This window comes from Crocuta crocuta, unplaced genomic scaffold (assembly GCF_008692635.1).
Source record: "Crocuta crocuta isolate KB4526 unplaced genomic scaffold, BGI_CrCroc_1.0 scaffold130, whole genome shotgun sequence".
Classification (NCBI taxonomy): Eukaryota; Metazoa; Chordata; class Mammalia; order Carnivora; family Hyaenidae; genus Crocuta; species Crocuta crocuta.
The window spans coordinates 1,540,681-1,555,362 of NW_027527920.1; the positions used below are offsets into that span (position 1 = coordinate 1,540,681).

Sequence of the window (14,682 nt, forward strand, 5' to 3'; positions counted from 1 at the left end):
CCTCACTTGGGTCACCTGATTAGACTTTCTCATAGCACTCCCAGCACAGATCACAGCCTGTGTGTCTGTAGTGATTCCTTATGTCTATTTTTCCCCTCACTGTAAGCCCCATGCAGGCAGGGGCTATGTTTGTTTTTTGCTCACTTCTGGATATATATCACCTATCATAGTATTTGATACTAGAAGATGCTTCAATGAGTTTTCAGTGAATGAAAGAATGAAGCTCTTTCTTAAAATTAACAGAATATCTCATGTCAGTATTTCTTGGAAACAATGAGGCCCAATGATGCCGAACATCTTTTATTTGGCTTTTACCAATCTTGTTGAAGATTCATAAAGTGCTTTTTTCATCCTAATGTTTTGGGTTTTTAGTAAAGAAACCTGTATCCCTAACCACTTGCTATTTGTACATTCCTAGATTTTAATAATGTATTTCCCTGTCTCTGAAAATCCACCTTTTCAATCTCCTTTAAGGCTTATCCATCTGGTGAATTCAGTTTAGCTCAACTGATGACTTCTCTATGCAGCCTCTCCTGACTTTCTCCGATAGTTAAGTAGACCTGCTCTGCGCACCTACAGCATACTGTACCAGCTGCTACTAAAAGCTCACTATCACTGAGCTCTACTATGGCTGACTACTGTGCTATAGGTTAAAAAAAAAGACACAGAAGCTGCCTAAGGGCAGGGGAGAATGCATCAGAATCACCCAGGGAGCTTCTCCTCCCTGTGCTCATGATACTGTTCCATCACCTGGTCAAAATNGAGGAAAATGGTTAGGAATTAATAGTATAGGGTAAGAGGGGGGAAACAGAGAGTGTTCTGGGAAATACCAAATCTAACAGACAAAAGAACAGAGCCAAGACTAAGAGGTCATGTCTGAGACAGAGGTATATGGAAGCTAAAGGGAATGAGGCTTTCAAATAGAGAATGATCGACAGTGACAGGTGATGCACAGGGATGGAGTGAAAATAAGGGCTATGAAGCCAGCACTGAATTCAGCAGGTGGGACTACTAGATCTGTGTACGTGCCATTCTACCTCCCTCTCCTTCTAGATCCCATTTTGTTACAAACTCCATGAGACCAAGAATTGTTTCATCCATCTTTGTATCTTGGATGTCTGTTGAATTAATTTTTTAAAAAATGTTTATTCATTTTTGAGAGACAGAGAGAGTGTGTGAGAGGGGTGGGGACAGAGAGAGAGAGGCACAGAATCCAAAGCAGGTTCCAGGCTCTGAGCTGTCAGCACAGCTGTGGGGCTCGAACCCACAACTGAGATCGTGACCTGAGCTGAAATCGGACACTCAACCGACTGAGCCACTCAGGGGCCCCAACATGTCTGTTGAATTAAAAAAGAAGTGCCAACTTGTGGGGATGAGCACTGGGTGTTATGTGGAAACTAATTTGACAATAAACTATTTGTAAAAAAAAAAAAAAAAAAAATTCCAATCTTTGAGCCCTGCCCCCAACTGCCATGTCCTCTCATCATCCTGCAGCCTATCCCCTCCTGCTGTCCAGCTCCAGCACAGTCTCTGTGCAGTGGCACAAAGCTACATGATTGCAAGGGGGCACCACACGACACTTTGGTATATATAAACAGAGCCACAAACTCTGGTTTTCAAGTATTATAAATCATGAAGTTCATTTCTAGATTTTACTTATCCACCTTCTCCTTAGCCTCCATTACCATAAATAATTAACAGTTACCAGAAAGGAAGCCAATCAAAAAGAAGGGGGGGGTGGAACCTAATTAATGGAGAGGTCAGAGGTAGATAATACTGTTTTGTTTCTTAAATTCCACATAAGTGAAATCATTTGGTTTTTGTCTTTGTCTTATTTCACTTAGTATAATACTCTCTAGGTCCATCCATGTGTTGCAAATAGGAAGATCTCATTCTTTTCTGTGGCTGAGTAATATTCCACTGTATATATACCACTTCTTTATCCACTCACCTATTGATGGACACTTGGGCTGCTTCTATAACTTGGCTATAAACACAGGGGTACATGTATCCCTTCAAATTATTGTTTTCATATCCTTTGGGTAAATACCCAGTAGGGGTATTACTGGGTCTTATATTAATTTTTAATTTTTTGAGAAATCTCCATACTGTTTTTCACAGTGGCTGCACCCATTTGCATTCCCATCAACACTGCACCAGGGATCCTTTTTCTCCTTATCCTCACCAACACCTGTTTTCTTTTGTTTTTGATTTTAGCCATTCTGATAGGTGTGAGATGGTATTTCACTGTAGTTTTGATTTGCATTTCCCTAATGATGAGTAATGCGGAGCATCTTTTCATGCCATCTTTGTCTTCTTTGGAGAAATGTCTGTTCCTGTCTTCTACCCATTTTTAAATTGGACTATTTGTTTTTTTGGTATTGAGTTGTATAAATTTCCTTATGTATTTCGGATACTAACCCTTTATCAGATATGTCTTTGCAAATATCTTCTCCTATTCTGTAGGTTGCCTTTCAGTTTTGTTGACTGTTTTCTTTGCTGTGCAGAAGCTTTTTATTTTGACATAGTCCCAATAGTTTCATGTTTCTTTTGTTTTTCTGGCCAGAGGAGACACATGCAGAAAAATGTTGTTATGGCCAATGTCAGTTACTTTGCTCTCTTCTAGGATTTTTATGGTTTCAGGTGTCTCATTTAGGTCTTCAATCCATTTTGAGTTTGTTTTTCTGTATCGTATAAGAAAATGGTCCAGTTACATTCTTTGGCATGTAGCTGTCTAGTTTTCCCAATACCAGTTATTGAAGCTTTTTTCCCAATGCATATTCTTGCCTCCTTTGTCCTAGATTAACTGACCATAAAAGCATGGGTTTATTTCTGGGCTTTCTATTCTGTTCCAATGATCTACACGACTATTTTTGTGCCAGTACTATACTATTTTGATTATTATAGCTTTGTACTGTAGCATGAAATCTGGGATGGTGATACCTCCGCTTTTGTTCTTTTTCAAGACTGCTTTGGCTACTCAATGCTTTTTGTGCTTCAGACAAATTCGGATTATTTGTCCTAGTTATGTGAAAAATGCTGTAGGTATTTTGATGGGGATTGTATTAAATCTGTAGACTGCTTTAGGTAGTATAGACATTGTAACAATATTTGCTCTCCCAATCCATCAGCATGAAATGTCTTCTCATTTGTCTGTGTCATCTTCAGTATCTTTCATCAATGTTTTATAGTTTTCAGAGTACAAGTCTTTCACCTCCTTGGAAAAATTTTATTCCTACATAGTTTATTATTTTTGGTGCAATTATAAATGGGGTTGTTTCCTTAGTTTCTTTTTCTGTTTTTTCTTTATTAGTATCTAGAAATGCACTATTTCTGTTTATTAATTTTGTATCCTGCAACCTTACTGAGTTCATTTATCAATTCTAGTAGTTTTTTGGAGGAGCCTTTAGGGTTATCTATGTATAGTGTCATGTCATCTGCAAATAGAGATAGATTTACTTCATCCTTACCAATGGGGATAATTTTTATTGCTTTTTCTTGTCTGATTGCTGTGGCTAGGACTTCAAGTACTATGTTGAATAAAAATAGTAAGACTGGGTACCCTTGTCTTCTTGTTCCTGACCTTAGGGGAAAAGCTCTCGGTTTTTCACCATTGAGTATGATGTTAGCTGTGGGGTTTTCAGAGATGGCCTTTATTGTGTGGAGGTACGTTCCCTCTAAACCTACTTTGCTGAGAGCTTTTATCATGAATGGATGTTGTACTTTGTCAAATGCTTTTTCTGAATCTGTTGAAATGATCATATGCTTTTTATCCTTTCTCTTATTGATATGATGTATCATGTTGATTGATTTGTCAATACTGAACCACTCTTGCTTCCTGGGAATAAATTCCACTTGATTGCGGCAAATGATTTTTTTTTTTTTTAATGTATTGTTGGATTCGGTTTCCTAATATTTTGTTGAGGATTTTTGCATCCGTGTTCATTAGAGGTATCGGCCTGTAGTTCATTTTCTGTAGTGTCTTCATCCAGTTTTGGTATCAGGGTAATGCCGGCCTCATAGAATGAGTTTAGAGGTTTTCCTTTTTCTTATATTTTTTGGAATAGTTTGAGAAGAATAGGTATTGTCTCCACTTTAAATGTTTGGTAGAATTCACCTGTGAAGCCATCTGGTCTTGGACTTCTGTTTGTTGGGAGTTTTTGGTTACAGATTCAATTTTGTTGCTGGTAATCAGTCTGTTCAAATTTTCTATTCCTTCCTGCTTCAGTTCTGGAAGGTTATATGTTTCTAGGTATTTATCCATTTCTTCTAGGCTGTCCAATTTGTTGACATATAATTTCTCATAACATTCTCTTGTAATCCTTTGTATTTCTGTGGTGTTGGTTATTTCTCCTCCATTTCTGATGATATTATTTATTTGAGTCCTTTTTTTTTTTTAAGTGGCTGGCTATAGGTCTATCAATTTTGTTGCTCTATTCAAAGAATCAGTTCCTGGTCATTGATCTGTTCTACTGTTTTGTTTTTGTTTTTATCTTCTATTTAATTTATTTCTAATCTTTTTAAAATTTCCTTCCTTCTTCTGGTTTTGGGTTTTGTTTGTTTTTCTTTTCCTAGCTCCTTTAGGTGTAAGATTAGGTTGTTGATTTGACATTTTTCTTGCTTCTTGAGGTAGGTCCAAATTGCTATAAACTTGCCTCTAAGAACTGCTTTTACTGCATCCCAAAGATTTTGGACCACTGTGTTTTCATTTTCGCTTGTCTCCATGTATTTTTTGATTTCCTCTTTGATTTCTTGGTTGACCCTCTTAGTGTTTTATAGCATGTTACTTAACCCCAGTGTATTTATGTTCTTTCTAGATTTTTTCTTGTGGTTTATTTTTAGTTACATAGTGTTGTGGTCAGAAAAGATGCATGGTATGACTTTAATCTTTTTGAATTTTTGAGACTTGTTTTGTGGCCTAACAGGTAATTTATTCTGGAGAATGCTTCACATGTACTTGAAAAGAATGTGTTTTCCACTGTTTTAGGACTGAATATTCTGAATATATGTTAGAACCATCAGGTCCAATGTGTCATTCAAAACCACCCTCTCCTTGTTGATTTTTCTGTTTGGATGATCTATCCACTGATGTAAGTGAGGTGTTACTATTACGGTATTACTACTGATTACTTCATGTTCGCTTTATGTATGTGGGTTTTTCCCAGGTTGGGTGCATAATTATTTATAATTATTACATCTTTTTGAATCGTTCCTTTTATGGTTATGCAGTGTCCTTCTTTGTATCCTATTACAGTCCTTATTTTAAAGTCTAATTTTTTCCGATGTAAGTACTGCTACCCTGGTTTCTCTTCACTTCCATCTGCAAGTGTATTTAGGTCTGAAATGAGTCTCTTGTAGGTAGTATATAGATAGATCTTACTTTTTTATCCATTCCATTACAGCTTATCTTTAGATTAGAGCATTTAGTCCATTTAAATTCAAAGTAATTATTGATAGGGGGCACCTGGATGACTCATTTAAATGTCCCATTTAGGCTCATGAGCTTGTGAGTTTGAGGCCCCGAATTGGGTTCTGTGTGGACAGCTCAGAGCCTGGAGCCTGCTTCAGATTCCATCTCCATATCTCTCTGCTCCTCCCCTACTCACACTCTCTCTCTCAAAAATAAATAAACATTAAAAAATTAATTCAAAGTAATTATTGATAGGTACATACTTACTGACATTTTGTTACTTGTTTTGCAGTTGTTTTATAATTTCTCTCTGTTCCTTTCTTCTCTTGTTCTCCTGTCTCACAGTTTTGCTACCCCTCTTTAGTGATATATTTAGATTCCTTTCTAATTTTTGCCTATTACTGGTTTTTGATTTGCGTTTACCATTAGGTTTATATATAACATGCATATAGAATCCTACATTAAGTTGATGGTCGCTTAAGTTTGATCCCATTCTAAAAGCCTTAAATTTTTACTCCTCTCCCCACTGCCTCCACGTTTTAGGTATATGATGTCCTACTTCATGTCCTTTTGTGAATCCCCTAATTTTTATTGATGTACTTAATTTTACTGCTTTTGGGCCTCCTACTTTTCTGACTCCTAATTATGGTCCTCCTTTTCCACTCAAAGAATCCCCTTTAACATAGCTTGTTAAGACTTGTTTAGTGGTTCCTTTAATTTCTGTTTGTCTGGGAAACTCTTGATCTCTCCTTGTCTAAATTTCTGGAAAAAGATTCTTGCTGGATAAAGATTCTTCATTCTTTTTTTCTTTCAGTACTTTGAATATATCATGTCACTCCCTTTTGGCCTGCAAACTTTCTGTTGAAAAATCAGCTGATAGCCTTATGGGGTTTTCCTTGTGTGTAACTGTTATCTTTTGCTGCTTTTAAAATTCTCTATCATTACTTTTTGCCATTTTAATTATTATGTGTCTTATTGTGGACATTTTGGGGTTGATTTTGTTAGGGTATCTCTGTCCCTCCCGGGTCTGGATGTCGGTTTCCTTTCCCAGACTTGAGAAGTTTTCAGCTATTTCTTCAAATAAATTTTCTGTCCCATTTTCTCCCTCTTCTTCTAGGATCCCAATAATGAGAATGTTATTATGCTTCATGGTATCACTGAGTTCCCTTAATATATTCTCATTTTTTATTACTCTTTTCTTTCTCTTGTTCAACTTAATTGCTTTACATTACTGTGTCCTCCAGATTGCCGATCTGTTCTGCTTCCTCTAGTCTACTATTTATTCCATCTAGTAGTTTTAATTTCAGTTATTGAGCGCTTCTTCTCTGACTGGTTTTTTTTTATGATTTCTTTGTTGAGGGTCTTACTGAGGTCTTCCACTCTTCTCTCAGGCCCATTGAGTATCCTTACGACCATTAATTTAAATTCTCTATCAAGCATACACTTATCCCCATTATGTTTAACTCTCTTGCTGTGATTTAAAAAAAAAATCTTTTTTAATGTTTATTTATTTTTGAGACAGAGCACGAGCAGTGAAGGGGCAGAGAAGAAGGGAGACACAGAATTCAAAGCAGGCTCCAGGCTCTGAGCGGTCAGCACAAAGCCCGATGCAGGGCTCGAACTCATGAACCCATGACCTGAGCTGAAGTCAGATGCTTAACCAACAGTGCAATCTCTTGCTGTGATTTTTGTCCTGTTATTTCATTTGGGACATATTTCTCTGTCTCCTCATTTTGCCTAACTCTCTGTGTCTGTTTCTATGTGATAGGAAAGTCAGCTATGTAGTAGTTGCTCTTGAAAGTAGTGGCATTGGGGGCCTGGCTGGCTTAGTCGGTGAAGTGTGTGACTCTTGATTTCAGGGTTGTGAGTTTGAGCTCCATGTTGAGTGTGGAATTACTTAAAAATATAATCTTACAAAAAGAAGAAAAAGTAAGTAGTGGCCTTATGAAGAAGAGGTCCTATAGTTCCCTGCAGTACAATGTTCCTCGTTCAGTAGAAACTGGCACTTTAGGGGTGTCACCTATATATGTTGCATGTGCCTTACTGTTGTAGCTGGGCCACTTTGCTTTTAGTCCAGTTGTCTTCAGTCCTCTCTGCCTGTGTGGGCAGGGTTTGATCCTGTGTTGTCAGTAGGCCACTCTAGGGGTAGCTTGGGTTTGAGCTGGGTCAGACCAGGCACCTTTCAAAGCTGTGGTCACACTGAACTGCAGGGCACTCTCCTTGTGTGGTGCCCCAAGAAGCTTTCACTGCTGGGCAGGGCCGGCAGTCAGACCAGATGTCTTCCCAGCACACTGCTGGGGCTACGAACTGGTATGTGTGGTTATCTTCCTCTCTCCCCAGGGCAGGAATCACCTTGGAGTGGTACTAGCCCCTGTCAGGGCTGCTTCTACTCTGCCCCACTTGTGGCACCACTTTGGACTTCTGCTGAGGGTGGTCGGAAGTCCACAAAACATGGGGGCAGGGTACACAGGGTTAGCAAGGTTTGCACAAGTGTGCTATGGGAGGAGAGCTGGAGCTGCTCTGGAGAACTGCTGAGGATGGGCTGGAGGGAGCAGCTCTGCAGAAGAGCAAGGGGACGGCACACTATTAGCAAACTATGTGGAAAGTGTTCATACTGCACTGGTTCTTGCATGTGTCCGTGTATCTGGGCTGGAGAAGGTCGGAGGGAAATGGTAGGATCAGGTCTTTTGTTCTTAGAAAAGTCTCCTAAATCTCTGGCCCTCCAACACATGTTCTGAGATTAGTAAATAAATTTCACTCCATGTTATACCCTACCCAGGGTATAACTGCTGCTTCTATGCTGTATCTCAGTGGAGCTGTTTGTTATGCTGTCTCTTTAAGGGTGAGGACTCAGTTTCCTAATGCCCTCTGGGTATCCCAGGGTCCATCCCACTGATTTTTTTCTTTTGGTATCTTAAAAAAGTTTTTTAAACAATTAATTAATTAACTAATTGTGAGAGAAGAAGAAGGGGAGGGGCAGAGAGAGAGAGAGAGAGGACAAGCAGGGGAGGGGCAGAGAGAGAGAGACACACACACAGAATCCCAAGCAGGCTCCACAATGCCAGCACAGAGCCTGGCACGGGACTCGAACTCCTAAACCATGAGGTCATGACTGGAGCCAAAATCAAGAGCCAGATGCTCAACTGACTGAGCCATCAGGTGCCCCCAGCTGATTTTTAANTTTCTTTTGGTATCTTAAAAAAGTTTTTTAAACAATTAATTAATTAATTGTGAGAGAAGAAGAAGGGGAGGGGCAGAGAGAGAGAGAGGACAAGCAGGGGAGGGGCAGAGAGAGAGACACACACACACAGAATCCCAAGCAGGCTCCACAATGCCAGCACAGAGCCTGGCACGGGACTCGAACTCCTAAACCATGAGGTCATGACTGGAGCCAAAATCAAGAGCCAGATGCTCAACTGACTGAGCCATCAGGTGCCCCCAGCTGATTTTTAAGTTCCAGGTTTTAAGCTCTATTGATTGTCAGAACTCACAAAATTAAGCCCCTCTGGATTTCAAAGCCAAATGTTATGGGAATTCACCTTCCCAGCACAGGTCCCTATGTCCAGGGTGGCTGGTGTGGGGTCTGCTCCTCTCCCCTCTCTGCACCAACAGCATCCCTCCTTCTGGCAGATTTGTCTTATTTGGAAGGAACTCCTCCACACTTATCATGAAGATAAACCACATCCTGTCTCAGACTGGGTTCAAATGAACATGCCCATTCTGTAACTTACTTTAGAGTTTATTTTTCGTGATTTATAAGAGCTATAAACAGTTTGCTTTCATACTGAAACACAGGCTGTTTGGAAGGCATGTAGTAAATAAAAACTAATGAATAACATCAACAAAATAGGGATTATTATGTTTTGAAATCTTTAACATTTAGAAATCAAATGTGCTATGAAGTGTCACAATTTGTTCCAAAAATATTAATGAAAAATCTATTATGTGCCAGGTCCTATGATTAGCATTATGGATCAAAGTCAAATAACACATGACCTCTGCCCTTAAGGGCCCATAGGGAAATCAAATAATCATTTAGCATTAACCATCACTGCCATACTCCCTAGTTCTGCAGAAACAAAGAAAAGAGGCATTAGATTACAAGGCCCAGAGGACATCACCCTTGAATCAATTTTTTAAAAGCTTCTATTTTGAAATAACTAATTTATTTTTAAGTCTGTAGATTTTCAGACATTCACAACACTAAACAGTAAAATAGTATAATGAACCTTCATGCACCCATCTTTCAGTCTCAATAACTTTCATAACATGGTCAATCTTTTATACCCACACCCAGTAAGTCCCATTCCTCTGCCGGAGACCGAAACTGCACAGGTCATCCCTGATGGCAAGGCCCAGGGAAACACCTGTGTGAAAGGACTGTGCAGATCATCCCTGATGGCAAGGCCCAGGGAAGAGACTGCAATGCAGTCAGAAGAACCCCCGGAAGAATTCTTCTTCTCTACTTTGTCTGTACCTTTTACTCTCACTTCTGCTGTTAGTCTATTCTAGGGTTAATATGAAACCAGAATTGCCCAAAGTTCCCCCCTTCCTCCAAAATGGAATGTACCTAAATATCATGTTCGCCCCCTCAATCAGATGTTGTCTAATGAATATTGTAGCAATTAGCAAAACTGGAAACAGTCCGCTATGCATGGGGTCTATAAGAGACCTAGAATTCATTTTTCTTGTATGAGTCTAATTGCCAGTAAGAATACCTATTATGCCATAAGCAGAGACAAAAACAAGACTTATTAGTTGTGGAGGACTTTCTCGAAATAGTGTTAGACAAAAATTTGCCTGCTGACCTCAAGCCTGTAAGGCAACTTATGGATTGTTCTGGCCAAAGAATGAGATTGGTAAATGCAGAGACCAAACTCTAGTTGATCTACGTAAAACATTTCCATACGTCATCTATGATAAATGTTGACATCGTTCTTTCTTAGTAAGGGGTTCTGAGAGTCTGTTAACTACAACTGCGGGTACAAGTATATCCTGTTTTTGCATGCCCACTGAATTTAAACAATTAAAGGGCACTGTGATCTCATGTATTCTGGCAATATGCTTCACTTATCCTTAGATACCCTGTCATATGTAGTAAAGAATATGTAAAACTTTGTTATGACTACCTGGTTAAATTTTATTGGTTGAAGTGGAAATTATGTACCGTGAAATCACTGTTGCCAAGAAAACTTAGAAATGTTAAGTCTTATGACTGTACTCAAAAAATGTAAATTGTTTAAGCATGATTGTTTGAATTTGCTATATAAAAACCCTAAGCTGAAAAATAAATTTGAGCAGTCCACCTGAAGAGGCTGGCTCCATGTCTTCTTTCGCCAACGCCAACCATCACTCTCCAGGCCAACCCTGGCTTGCAGAGACTGGTCCCCTGCACTCCTCAGATTATTCTGAAGCAACTCCAGACATCTAAATATTTCAGAATGTACCTCTAAAAGTTAAAGACTCTTCTTAAAACATAATCACAAAACGGTTATCATAACTTTAAAAGTGAACAATTCTTTAATACCAAATATGTTTGTCAATGTTCACATTTCTCTATTTTTTTAACATTCATTTTTTTCACAAGACTATTTTTAGGTAATCTCTACACCCAACATGGGGCTCAAACTCACAACTCCACTATCAAGAGTTGCATGCTGAGCCAGCCAGACATCTCTAATTTTTTTTTTTTTTTTGCAAAGGGACACAAATAAGATTCATATCTTGTGGTAATTGGGACATTTCTTAAGTCTCTTTCAAACTGTTGGTTCTTCCTTTTATTGTTTTTTCCCTTGCATTTTTTTGTTGAAGAAACTGGGTCATTAGTCCTCTAGATCAGGGATCAGTAATTATTTTTCTATGAATGGCCAGTTAGTAAATATTTTAGGTTTTGCAGACTTTAAAGTCTCTGTTGGAATTATGTAACTCTGCCACTGGAGCATGAATGTGGCCACAGACAACACATAAACAAATGAACAGGTCTGTGTTCCACTAAAACTTTATTTATGGACACTGAAATTTGAATTTTATATAATTTTCACATCTCATGAATTTTTTTTCAACCATTTAAAAGTGTAAACACCATTCCTACTTCATAAGCCATGCAAAAACAGGCAATGGGCCAGATCTGTCCCTTAGGTCAAAGTTCGCCAAATCCTACTTTAGAGTTATCCTCACTAAATTTTGTTATTGTATCCGTATAGTATCTTTTAATATGCACTCTTGTGACTGGTAGATCGGTGGACCATGAAGCTTGATCAGTGTGGATTTTTTTTTTCTTCAGATTTTATGAAATTACTTCCTAGATGGCAATGTGTAATTCTATAGGAATTTCTTTTCTTCCTTTTTGTGAAGTTAGCAGCCATTGACCATCCCTGCCCAGAACCACTAATTTCATCAGTGGTTGCAAAGTGATGAGTTAGTTTTCCATTCATTCTTCACTAATTTATGAGCTCAAGTATACCAGCAAAGAGGGACTTTGCCTCATCAATTACTTTGTCACTCTAGGTAAAAACAGAAAAGGCAGGATAAATGCTTGCTTCTTTCATTTGTCAGCTTTCAAAATAATGAGATGGTTCCTTGGTATACTCCAATAATAACAATGAGGGGATTTTTTAAGTATCATTTGAAACTCACAAATTTAAATATATTTGCTATTTCAATTCATTGTAGTTGCTGATTCTCAAAAATAACCTCTCTTTGGCTAGTGAGAACCTTTACAAGTTGACTCCTGAGTGCTGACACATCCTTATTTCTCCAGGTGTCAATAAGCTAGGCTGCCTCCCTGTTTCCTCCTGCACAGACGGTGGTATCCTACAGATCTTCAGCTGTCAGTGATTTAGCCTTCCCCATTCATATGTGGAGGGTCAAAGAAATGCCTAGTCACCTAGTTTTGTTGTAGATGTTATCCATGGGTCTTTGGCTTTGTAGTCTTATTTGATCTATTTTTATAGGATGATTTGAGGAGATTCAAAAGCTAGGATGCAATTTCCGGCGAAGAAAGAGTAAGAGGGTCAAAAATTATATTCCTGTCATAAACAACTAGAAAATTGGACAAACTATTAGAAACAGCTATTTTCAGAAGAAGGTAGTACCAGACTGTGATACTTTATAAAAGGATAACAAAATAACTGAGCTTTCTAAGCAAATAGAAGGATATACATGTTCACAGATTGGATTATAATACTGTTAAGATTCAATTCTCTCCTAGTTGATGTATAGATATAGTGAAATTCCAATTAAAATCTTGCAGAAAGTTTTAGAAATTAACAAGTGGATTCTAAAATTCATACAGAAATGCAAAGGACCTAGCTTAGCTAAAACAAGCCTGCAGACAAAGTTAGAAGACTTACACCATAACAATATTATAAAATTAGAGTAAGAAAAACAACATGGTTTTGGCTTAAGATTAAGAATACAGATCCATATCACAGAACAGAGTCCAGAAAGAGACCCTCACATGCATGGGCAATTGATTTCAATAAAAGTGCCACAATAACTCATTGAGGAAAGTACTGGGACAACAAAATTAATTTTTTGGGGAGAAAAATAAACCTTGACTCTTACCCTCATCCTATATACAAAAATTAACTGGGGCGCCTGGGTGGCTTAGTCGGTTAAGCGTCCGACTTTCGCTTAGGTCATGATCTCGCGGTTCGTGGGTTCGAGCCCCGCGTCGGGCTCTGTGCTGACTGCCAGCTCAGAGCCTGGAGCCTGTTTCAGTCTGTGACTCCCTCTCTCTCTGACCCTCCCCTGCTCACGCTGTCTCTCTCTCTCCTAGAAATAAATAAAACATTTAAAAAAAAAATTAACTGAAAATAAATCATAAGCCTAAACATACTAGCTAAAACTATAAAACTTCTAAAATAAAATATAGGAAAGCATATTTGCAAACCTAGGGTGGGCAAAGATTTCTTACATAGGACACAAAAAGCATAAGCCATAGAAGAATCAACAGTTCATAAATCAGAATTCATGAAAATTTTAAATCTTTAGCTAAGAGGCAATGTTAAGAAAATGAAAAAATAGGCCATAAATTGGGAGAAAATATTCACAATACATATAGCTGACAAACGACTTAAATCCAGAATATATAAAAGATACTGTGTATGTATGTGTATATATAAATATATTACATATATATGTTAAATATATATATTTAAGCCTCTTACAGACAATTCAGTAGGCAAAAGATCTGAACAGATACTTCACAAAGGAAGATACAGTAATGGCCAATATACACATTAAAAGATACTCAGCATTATCAGAGAAATGTACATTAAAATCACAAGATACCACTACATACTCATTAGATTGGCCAAAATTTAAAAGACTGACAAATACCAAGTGCTGCCAAGGATATGGAGCAACTGGAATACTCATGCACTGCTTTGGCAAACAGGCAGTTTCTTATGAAGTTTTCTTATACCTCCCATACTACCTGGCAATTTCACTCTTAGGACTTTACCCAGGGGAAATGAAAATACACATCTACACAAAAGCCTGTACACTAATGTTCATGACAGCTTTTTTCAAAAAAATATTTTATTTATTTTTGAGAGAGAGATAGAGACAGCATGAGCAGGGGAGGGTCAGAGAGAGAGGGAGACACAAAATCTGAAGCAGGCTCTAGGCTCTGAGCTAGTTGTCAGCACAGAGCCCGATGCGGGGCTTGAAACCACAAACCGTGAGATCATGACCTGAGCTGAAGTCGGATGCCTAACCGACTGAGCCACCCAGGCACCCCTCATGACAGCTTTAATCACAATAGCGTCAAACTAGAAACAACTCAAATGTCTGTGAACGTGTAATTGGTTGAATGAACAATTTGTGGACTATCAGTGCACTGGCATACAACTCAGAAATAAGAGAGAATGAGCCACAGGTGCAAACAACAACATGGGTGAATCTCAAAAGCATACTGAGTGAAAAAAACAAAACATAGAAGAGATTATACTATACGGTCCTGATTATATGAAAATCTGGAAAATACAAATTTAATCCATATTAACAGCAGACAGAGCAGTAGCTGTCTACGGTTAGATGTGGGGGATACTTACAGGGAAGAGGCATCCTTTCGTGGGTGATAAAAATATTCTACATATTGACTGTGATGGAGGAAGTTACTGAAATGCCTTTTATGGTGTATACAGGGAGGGGAGACTGTGCTGCCAAACCCGTCCCCAAAATCCTAGATTGACTTTTGAAGAACAAGTTTAAGTTATTGGGTAAAGAAGCAGGTGGTGCAACACGTGCAAAGGCAGAGAAGCAAG

General features: G+C 38.4%; 1 protein-coding gene across 1 annotated transcript in view; it reads right to left on the reverse strand.

Moving 5' to 3' along the window:
* The window catches only part of REC114 (REC114 meiotic recombination protein), a 110,171-nt gene that overhangs the window by 21,870 nt on the left and 73,619 nt on the right, over positions 1 to 14,682 (reverse strand). The window lies entirely within an intron of this gene.